We start from the raw sequence: 11198 nt of genomic DNA, 5'->3' as shown, positions 1-11198 counted from the left end.
AAGGATCCCCCAGATGCAGCGGCCGTAGGGCACAGGTGCACCTGTGTCGCGACAGACTGCTTCACTGGAGGGACAGCCTCATAACCCTTCACCGCTCCTCCCTCAAGGGTAGTGAGGGGGAAAAGCTATTCAGGGAGTTTCTGGCAGAGAAAGGTGCCGTCCACATCCTGGTAAGCTCTCCATGCACTTCAGGAAAGAAAGGCACTGGGGTGGCGAGCTGAGAACCAGCCCGGCCCGCCCCGAGATACCAATCCTACAACCGAGACTGAACAGGACACGGTGGAGAGTTTCACTCGAGCCCGGCAGCCTCGGCGGCCCATTTCAGCATAGCTGACATTTCTGGATCTGGCTCGGGGAATGTTACAGTCCCAGAGGGAGATAACACAGCCGAGTCGTCACCTCCAAAAGCCAGATCACCCTCCGATGCTGCTATCGACATCTTATCCTCTGGGGGAACTCCAATTGAAACGGCTGATCTGTCCATTACATTACGGACCAGCACGTTCAACAGGAATTCCATCGGCTGCAGTGTGATGGAGGAGTGAGGAGCCCACAGGGAATGGTTACCTGGCGAGACATCCATCACTATCCTCCGATCAACCATCCCACACGGCACCCGGGGGTGGGGCATGGTAATGGGGACTCGCGCTTCGCGGACGAAGAAGAGTCTCGATCTCAACACTGCGACAGTCATATTCCCGCAATGGGAACATGAACCGTCCACAAAAGCTGCTTCAGCGTGCTGTAACTTAAGCCCAAACACGTGATGACCATCAGAGAGGAAAAGCGAACGACCGCATCCAGAAACACACGGGGTGGAATGACATCTTGAAAAAGACGCAAACGCACCCGTGTTGCTCTTTCAGGAAATACGACCCATCACCAGTGCCGGAGCACACAGAAGAATGACCGCGGCAACACTGAACAGTGAACTGAAACAGTGAAGCACTCACTTTTCCGCCCTCTAACCAGCCGTCAACACACACAAACCTGTTAAAACAGCAGTTGAGTGCTCAAAGCTTACGATCACCCTCTGCACTCGCACTGTAGAAACCACCAGCACTGGGAGAGTCTTCCAGAAGAACACCGACACACTCGCTGGTTGTAAACAACAGCACTCTTCAGAGACATCAAACGATCGGCTCCGAAGCGAAAGGTAACTAGTGCGTGCATCCACTTCCTTATTTATACCCGCGCTGCGAGGGCAGAGTGTGTGATGTCATCATGCACGCAAATTCCATTGGCTCGTTCAATAGTACTCGAAGACGATTGGCTCCCTAGCGTGATCCCCATTCAGTCGGCGTCGACTACGTCTGACGTTCTCGACTGAAAGGGAACCCCATAGGTTTCTTGTCTCCATTTTTAAAGAATGTTTTATGCCCCAAAGGTTGTATATGAGAAATGTCTTAAACTATTGTATAATTCTTTAAGGTTCTACCTTTTCTTCTGAGAGTGGATATATTTACTGAAACATTTCAATTAAAAAATGTCACACAGAGACGTTCATACAGCACTGGCATTTAGTATATCTCTTACGTGAAAACACAAATAAACAAGGTTAAACGTCACAGAGAAACTGTGCCGATTCTCAGATGAATGGCGTTAGCGTGATGTTTCCTGGGCTGTATACATGTGTTAAGAGGGTTATTTGTGAAAGTCCACTGGGTGAAAAGAGGTCATTTCTCATTGCATGACTACATGCACGTACATCATAAACTGAACTGCATTCTGTGATGTAATTTTTTTTTATAATTGAACAGGAAATTGAGGCAGAAGATGAACTCTGGTCTCAGTGAAACAGTACAGGAGGGTGTAAGTATATTAACCACACCACAGGTTACTATTCAGCACATACAGTAGGGAATCTGTTCTGGAATTCTGCGAGAAGATAAAGTCTTGCTGTATATTTTCAGTTTTCTTTTTCTTTCTATGTGTGCATGGGAAGATGATTTCTCACTTTGACAAATGCACAATAACAGCCTGTGTCAGTCCAACTTGACACCCTGCTACACACTATATTTACCACATCACGTCTCTTCCCTGTCTCCGTCTATCACTGGCCTCTAACTGCATGCTGCAAAACAACAAATATCACTGACACACACACTTCTTTGTGCAAACATGTGTGGTGTAATTAAGTTACAAGAGACTGTTTAATGTATAATGCCTTTATTTTGAAGGTGTGTGTTTTATTTTGTAATTTAGACTTCTTGTGGGTGGGATCATTTCCTGTTGTGCTGCAGTTGCGGTCATGTTGAAGAATCACATGTTGTAGTAAAAACGATATCTATCCATCCATCTTTTGTTCAGTCATGGGGCATCATCAGTGAGTATATTTCATTTAATAACTTAAGACCCAATTTAGGAGCAATATATTATCTGTTTGTGCTGAATTTATTTTGTTTACTTACCTGCATTTGGTTATGTGTTTGTTATTTCAGTTTGACCTTTTCTTCATTAAAATTACCTGCCAAGTACAACACATTGCCTGTTCATTGGAGGAAACCCTTTTGAAGGAACGAATTTAGCTTGCTGTTTCATGTCAGATGAGAACAGTATAGTAAAATGACGTCCTCTGATAAGAAGATGGTTTCGGAAAAAGAACCTCAGTCTCAAGTTGCAATGAATGAGACCCCAAAAATACAAGACAAGATGAAGACCGCTGATGCAAAATCACACACGTCATCTAGTGCCCGTAAATCTACATGCTCTCAACGATCCATGGTTAACATGGCAGCTGCTCAAGGGGGTAATCCACCAGCCGGAAACTGAAGTCTCCCCGGGCGCCGCCATTGGCTAACAAGCCTTCACCTGCTGTTAGCATTCCATTGACTCCCATTCATTTTTGCGTCACTATGACAGCGAATAACTTTACATCTGAGACGTTTAAAGACTCCATTTGTCCATTATTTATTTCTAAAGAAACACGACAATGTATAAAATGCTCCATTACTTTGTATCTTACGTTGTGACCCCTTAGAAGCAGTTTTTGTAAAAATAGGCTAACGATTGCGTCATAACACGCGACTCTCTGTCGCATAGAAGAGAAATGACCGTAAAGACAGATGTAGAAGCTCACGCGCAATCGGGGGACGTGGAGGCATAAAGTCAAGGGAGAAGCCCATAGAGAGTCATAAAGTTGCTCCTGCTGCGAGCTCATGAACAGCTAATACTCCCGATCTCCGGCTCTGCAAGATTCAGAAGGGAATGATTCAGATTCCTCTTGGCACAGCTACTAGAAGACGTACAACTGTGAGACAGGTTGCTCACGTCACAATTACGTCTTCAAGCTCAGTTTGAGCATGCGCAGTGCGCTTGGCAATCAGGAGTTATTACAACCAGACGGCTACCAACTAGGAATGCACCGAATCCAGATTTGTGGGGTTCGGCCGAATACCGAATCCACTGGTTTAGATTCTGCCGAATCCGAAACCGAATACCGAATCCTACTCTCATCCTCAGTCCATTAACACAGTAAACACATTAATGAAGTAAACAAAGTGGATTTTTCATTTTATTTTATTACTGTAAATAATAAACACTACTTTTACTTTTATATAACTGTAAAAAAAAAAGAAAAAAGAATAAGCAACATTATGCATTTTAACAGCGGCGATGTTGTGTAGCCCAGGGGTCTCAAACTCAAATTAACTGGGGGCCGCTGGAGGTAGAGTCTGGGTCAGGCTGGGCCGCATCAAGTATTCCACAAAAAATAGTATTCAAGTATTCCAAAAAAGGAGCACAACTGATCCAATCTTCTCAATATTTATTAACGTTTCTTCTGAACTGTTCCTCTGAATTTGAACATACCTTTCTGTACATGATTGGTTCTTCATGAGCTGTCCTTCTGACAGTTGAAGTTCATTTTACAAACTTTCTTTGTCTATAACACATATTTGTGATATTTATATTTGCTTATGTCCTTTTTATTTTCTTTATACAACACATTAATGATATTGAATGTTTTTTTTTGGAAGGCACATTTCCTTTTATTATACTTAGAAAAACAATTATTGCTTTTGAAATACAAATATTTGCAGTCATGTCTGCCCGTCTTATTGAATTCTTTGTATAGTGTCTCAAATTACTGACTGCACAAATCAAAGCAAACCTTCTTATCAACCTGTTGGACACATATTACAAGCTCAAAGTGATTATTCTCACATTGTTTTAGAGCAGTGTCTCTCTCCAACACGTCGCTCGCGAGCTACCAGTAGCTCGTGGCCTGATTGGTGGTAGCTCGCCAAGGGGCCGTTCACATATCGCGCTCACATATTTTGCGCGCTCAAGTTCGTAATTTCAAATGTAGGCGCGCGGCAAGCGCGCTCATAATTGAAGCGACGCGCTCGTTTTTTCCAGGCGCAGTATGTTTGTACTTCGCGGTTGTCTATGACAACTATTGACAACAAACCCTCCGTAAGCTGTCACGAGACTATCTATGGTAGCTCATAAGGGATACATTTTTTTTTTTTTTTTTTTTTTACGCGGCACACGCAACGACGGGCCGCACTAACATTAAACTTTAATGTCAAGTAGGGGGCCACAAAATATCACCCCGCGGGCCGCAAATGGCCCGCGGGCCGCGAGTTTGAGACCCCTGGTGTAGCCTATTGTTTAGAGTCCTTGCCACCATGAGACAAATCGGCATTGCAAATTGAACATAGCTCGACTTGAATTGCCTTCTTTTCACTGAAAGTACTGCCAAACAACACTTTTTCTGCTCACGAGTTCCATTTTCACTTTCTCACAGCCTACTGCATTCGAACGGTCCACCTGCTGTAACGACGAGTGGAAATAAGGTGTGGGCCCTTTAAGAACTGCGCGCTCCCTGTTAAACTGTCTGCACTGCAGTCCGTATTGTATGTGCCGTGCGCCTCGAACACATGCCCATGTATGCAGTTTATTTCTGTTTGATGCTCATTTTTACCTTATTTTGTTAAGTAACGCTGTGGCAGACAGTTACACAAGTTCGATTGTGAAATAAAGTGCGAGTTGTGAGATGCCAATCGCCTCCGTGAGTCTGTCTGGCCTCTGCAATAACTTTAGCTGTGAGCTATCCCTATTTTTCTTCCTGACACAACGCGTTACACTACAGGCTTGTTCGACTTGAACCTGAGCGCTGCACAGACAGATCAGTTTATGACATCAAAGTACCGCGAGAGCAATTCAAAAGCATAAGGAGCCGTCTGCTCTCTATTCGTTCACGCGGTACTTTGATGTCATTCACTGATCGGTGACTTCGACGTAGCAAGCGTAGTGCAAGCCTAGGGTTCGGTTCGGTGGAAAAAAATTATGAGGTTCGGCAGAAACCGAACCCCGTTAAAAAGCCCAATATTCGGCCGAATCCGAATCCGAATCCTGGATTTGGTGCATCCCTACTACCAACATACCCCTAAACTAGATAGCCAGCAGCTTTCCAGTCAGCAATTTCAAACCCTACCTCAAAAAATCAAGGTTGAAGAAAGGCAACAAGTTGATACTTCAGATCATAAAAAGCAGCAAGTGTTCAGCTACTATTCTCCTAATCCCTCTCCTGGCCAGGATCTAAACAGCAATACACCAGACTTAGCTAAGTTCTTAATAAGAAGTCAGCTGGTTTCAGGCGGTTTGACCAAATTTGATGATCAGCCAGAAAACTTCCTCGGCTGGAAATCAACATTTACAAGCGCCATGCATTTAAATAGCGCTTTCACAGACCCAATGGCCACCAAAGCGCTTTACATTTGCCTCACATTCACCCATTCACACACTGACGGCGGTGTCTGCCGTACAAGGCGCCATCCAGCTCGTCAGGAGCAGCCGGGGTTAGGTGTCTTGCTCATGGACACCTCGACACTTGGTCAGGTGGAACTGGCGATTGAACCACCAACCTTTCGGTTCACAGACAATCTACATGAACCACTGAGCCACTGCCACCCCTTGGGTGGGTATCAACCTTTTCCCATTTGGGAAAGACTGGATGAACTTTATGGTGCTCCAGAAGCCATATAGAAGGCTTTGTTTGCAAAACTGGACAACTTCCCAAGAATAGGCAACCGCGATAACCACAGACTTCCGAGAACTTGGGGATTTACTGTGTGAACTTGAAGCTGCTAAGGAAGATGGTTATCTCCAAGGATTAGCCTATTTGGACATGGCAAGTGGAGTAAGTCCTATTGTAGAAAAATTGCCCTTCCACTTACAGGATAAATGGATAACATTAGGATCAAAATATAAGGAAGATCACAGGGTAGATTTACCACCCTTTTCAGTCTTCTCTGAATTTGTAATTCAAATTCAAGACAAGCCATGGCAAGAAACAATCCAAGCTTTTATATGGCCAATACAGTTGCACCCGCTCTGAAAAAGGAGAGAATGGGGAATCTTAATTACAGAAATCCTGTGTCTGTGCACAAGACAAGTGTGAGCAACAAGGAAATGACAACAGATAGAGAGGGGAACCAAACAGAAGACGTGAACACGCTATGTCCCATACGTAAAAAAACACGCGCTTAAGAAGTGCAAGAGCTTTCGAGCTATTTTACGGAAGCATTTGGATAAAGGTGATATTGGTGGTTGTTAATGAGATGTATCTTATGGTTTTCTCTATGTCTTGATATTTATTTTTAATTTGTTTTTAGGTTTGTAATTTTGTGCGAAATACTTTGTTTGTAACCATGCCTTTTTTTATGTGTTTTCTTAATTCCGCTTATGTAAAGCGCTCTGAGAATTAACTTTTAAAAGCGCTATACAAAATAAAGTTATTATTATTATCATTATGCTCTTGGATGTCAGGAAGAAATTCCTCAGGGATAAGCAGTGTTGTGCTAGTTACTAAGAAATAGTAACTAGTTACAGTTACTAGTTACTTCATTCAAAAAGTAACTCAATTACTTTGTTGATTACTTGCACCAAAAAGTAATGCGTTACTGTGAAAAGTAACTTTTTAGTTACTTTTTTAAAGAAAGTTCTTTAATGTTCCCATTAATGCCCTTTTATGCGTTATGGTCTATACAAACACAAAACTGACTTAAATAAAATAGTGTTTAAAAATTACTTTCTGTTTAAGTCAGACCAGCACAAACTGAATATATCACAAGGATTTCTGAAATAAATAACAAAACAAGCATGTGTAAAGCTAGTGATGTGTTTGCTTTCTCAACATTGATATGTTCATGCAGCTGACAGTAATACGTTTTTACTGCATGAATGAATATTTGAGCAATACAATTGTACCTTGATCATTCTTGTTAGTTCATAGTAGGCTAATTAACTAAGGTAATAACAGATACAATAACAATTTAAACTCAATTTCAAATGTATTAAGTAAATGTTGAAATTAAAAAACTAACAATGAATGATACTTCTACAACATTTATTAACCATATTTAATGCTAAAATTGTAATCTCATTGTAAAGTGTTACCATTTTATATGATTCAAGCTTATAGAAGATGGCCATATTTAAATATCTGCAAAGGCCAGAGCATTAAAATTACATAAATGTAGACCTATATATTACATGTATAGTCTTTCACTTTATTTGCTTAAATTTTAGAACACTTGATTAGGAAACTTGATGTCGCTGCATGAACATATCAATGTAAGCATTGCAATCACGTCAGCTTTAAAAATACAACTTCGCCGGCTAATGAATGCATAACAGTGACCAGCTGGATATAAACTAATGCAAATAGATGGTAACAATTGCGACATAAAACATCTGGGTCAGGTCTGCGTGTGTTTTGGTCACATTGCTTTAATCGCTTGAGGTAAGTTAGCCGTTACTAATGTTATTCCTCTCAGACTCGACGGCAAGCTTCTGTTCTTTCTCTGTTGATGCAGCATCTAGACAAAATATTACTTTATAATGATATGGCAATGTGTACTTTAGTGTTCTGTATTCATACCGTTTCGCTGTCTGTGTTTTAAATGCGCATCTGAAGTGCTCAGCGCTCTCCGTGCAGCTTGTAATCTCCGTGCTCGCGCGGCCTCACGTGTTAACGTAAACAACTCAGCCAGTGAGTTTATGTGTCCTCTCGCTCTGTATAATGCTAGCAGTCTCTTCAGTGATCTCGTACTGTGTAACAGCGCACACTTCTCAGCCGCTCCAGCAACTAATTAATTTAAAAAAGTAACGGACAACGCACCATATGGTAACGATAACGGAGTTACTTTATTTAAAAAGTAATGCGTTACAGTATTAGTTACTGTCAAAAGTAACTGCGTTACAGTAACGCGTTACTAGTAACGCGTTACTGCCCAACACTGGGGATAAGGGAGTGTGTTTTCGCTGCTGTGCATCAGTCTCCCATCAGGCCAAGGACTGTGGCGTTTCTATCAAATGTGCAGAGTGCAGAAGTGAACGTCATGTGGCCGCACTGCACTTTTGTCCTGCTCCAATAGAGTCAAAGGAGCTGTTCTCTTACAAGGATAAAAAGGGCTTCAAAGAGCAGAGCCCTTCCGAGGTTCATGGCGGGGAGCCAGTTACCACACCCAATGATGAACAAATCCTAGCGGCTAAAACACTGTGTACACTAGTTTGTGGTAAAGGCTTCAGAGGGAAGTCGTGCTCAAAAATATGTCTGGTTAATGTTTATCCTAAGGGTCATCCAGAGGAGGGTAAAAGGATGTACGTGATCTTAGATGATCAGAATAATGTCTCATTGGCCAAGACATAGGACAATACATAGGACCACGAATACCATACATCCTGACTACATGTGCTGGAGTTGTCAATGTGACCGGTAGAAGAGCTCATGGCTACATGTTTGAGCCACTCACAGGAGCGCTAAGTATCACCCTTCCAACTCTAATAGAGTGTAATAATGTGCCAAACAGCCGAGCAGAAATCCCAACACCGGAAGCAGCGCACCACCACAGCCACATGCGAGCTATGGCTGACCAAATACCTGCTCTTGATGACGCTGCTGACATATTGCTCCTGCTTGGGAGGGACATTCTCCAGGTCCACAAGGTGCGTCGGAAGTATAATGGCCCTGTCAACGCTCCATTTGCCCAGAAGCACGATCTTGGGTGGGTCATTGTTGGTGACGTCTGCCTGACCCTTTTATTAACATAAGTTTCAAGTGCTTTTGCACCTCGTAACTCTGTTGTCAAAATATCATGCTGCACTGCTGTTGGCATTATTTGCTTGGTGACAAAGTTAACCAATTTCATTTCAGATGCATCATCATTCTCTTCCGCACGTCTCGTGTGTGTAAAGTTTGCGTGTATGTGCGTGAGCGACTTTAGGTGTGTTGTTGTGCATTTCACATGTATTTGTTTGAGCACTGATGTTGACGAGTTAACCCCTTAGGTATCTAAATCTGGTTCCGAACAAGAAGTCATTTTTCGATACTCGATAGTATCGAGGCAATTCGGTCGGTACCTAAAAAGTATCGAACTCGGTGCCCTATTAATTTCTAACATTGGGTGTAGAGGGGGGAAATGTGAACTTACATTTCATAGCACATTTGACATGTGCTGTTCTTCTCCAGGCTGGAATAATAATTTCCCTCTCCCTGCAAAAGCTCAAAAGTTTCATTTTGTTTATCGTTTCCTAGTAGCAAGGGCTGCTATCTTTCCCATCTTTCTCATTGGCTTCATGTAATCCATTCTCCCCAATAACTTTTCATGTCATCTGATTGTTAACAGAATTATTGTGGTGAGCTCAGAACATTATTTTAATTAAAATTATTATTAGGTTATATGAAGGAAGCTTTTCATCAGTCAATGTGATTTTCCGGGTATGCCAATAAATAGCATAATGGTGGTTACACCCATTATTGGTTGATATTCATGATAATTCATGTTACCCATGGTCATATTTATTACCTAAGTCATTCGATTGATTAGAAAATGTATGTATATAATGATATACCTAACATTTATCCATTTGAAATGTTAAACAAGGCGATTATTTGCAATTTTGAGTGATATATCCGCCATCTTGGATTTTGGGCCTGTGCAGCCTGGCAAAAAATCGGAAACAGGTAGTTTTGCATACTATAGGGTCTGAAGAAGTCAAAAAACATCATTTGCAAAAATCTATATGAAATGTTCCAAACACTTTATTTTGCTACATATGTCCCTGCACTATAACAACCCTGAAGGTGAAGTGGTGGATTACCGGATGAGGGTCCACGTGTTTGGAAACTCCCCCATCACCTGCCGTGGAAACCTACGGGTTGAGGAGAGCAGCACAGGAGGGAGAGAAGGATTTCGGCAGGGATGTCAAGTCAAGTCAAGTCATCTTCATTTATATAGCGCTTTTAACAATGAATTGTTTCAAAGCAGCTTTTACAGAGATAAACATATCATTTAAGGTAACAGATTGTTTTGGCGTTATAGCGGTTCTTGAATAATGTTACTTCCAGCTAAAGTTAACTTTGATTGATTCACCTCCGTCGAAATGATCAGACTTTAAACGCGAACCTGTGATTAACGCTGACGGCATTCACATGCTCATTCAGAATTCTATAGTTATGTGCTTTTTAAAATATGTGCGCAGGTTTGTAATTCATACAACCCAGCCTAAACAAACTACTTTTCTTGCCTATAAATTTTGATACAGAATTTTGTTTTATTTTATCACTTCGGGGTACGCGAGCTGGAATTCACAGCGCTTTATCTGTAGAGTGGGAAAGGGATCCTCCATAGGGAGAGGATAGTTGACACTTCAGCACTGCATTGTCATCGGGTCCAGGCGAATCTCCTTCGTCAGATCTGGACACGGCCTGGATCCGGCAGGCTGCGGGAAAACCTTGGGATAAACAAAGACACTAATATTAGCGTAGATGCCATTCTTCTTATGATGTAGCGAGTACATCAAGATTTAAGGGAAGTGTTCCCAGTTCCGGCTGACCTAATCTATGCAGCCTAACATTGAATTTATAGAAGTCTATAATGTATAATGTGTATGCTAGGTCAAAGAGATGTGTTTTTAGTCTAGCTTTGAACTGACAGAGTGTGTCTGCTTCCCGGACAATGGTAGGAAGACTGTTCCAAAGTTTTGGTGCTAAATAGGAAAAGGATCTACCGCCAGCAGTCGATTTAGATATTCTAGGTATTATCAACTGGACGGAATTTTGAGATCGCAATAGACGTGAAGGACTATAATGCGTTAAGAGCTCGCTCAAGTACTGCGGAGCTAAACCATTTAGTGCTTTGTAGGTAACCAACAATATTTTAAAATTTATACGATGTTTAATAGGGAGC

The sequence above is a fragment of the Rhinichthys klamathensis genome, unplaced genomic scaffold (assembly GCF_029890125.1).
Source record: "Rhinichthys klamathensis goyatoka isolate OS25496 unplaced genomic scaffold, OSU_Roscu_1.1 h1tg000021l_1, whole genome shotgun sequence".
NCBI lineage: Eukaryota > Metazoa > Chordata > Actinopteri > Cypriniformes > Leuciscidae > Rhinichthys > Rhinichthys klamathensis.
Note: the sequence above shows the minus strand (reverse complement) of the source record.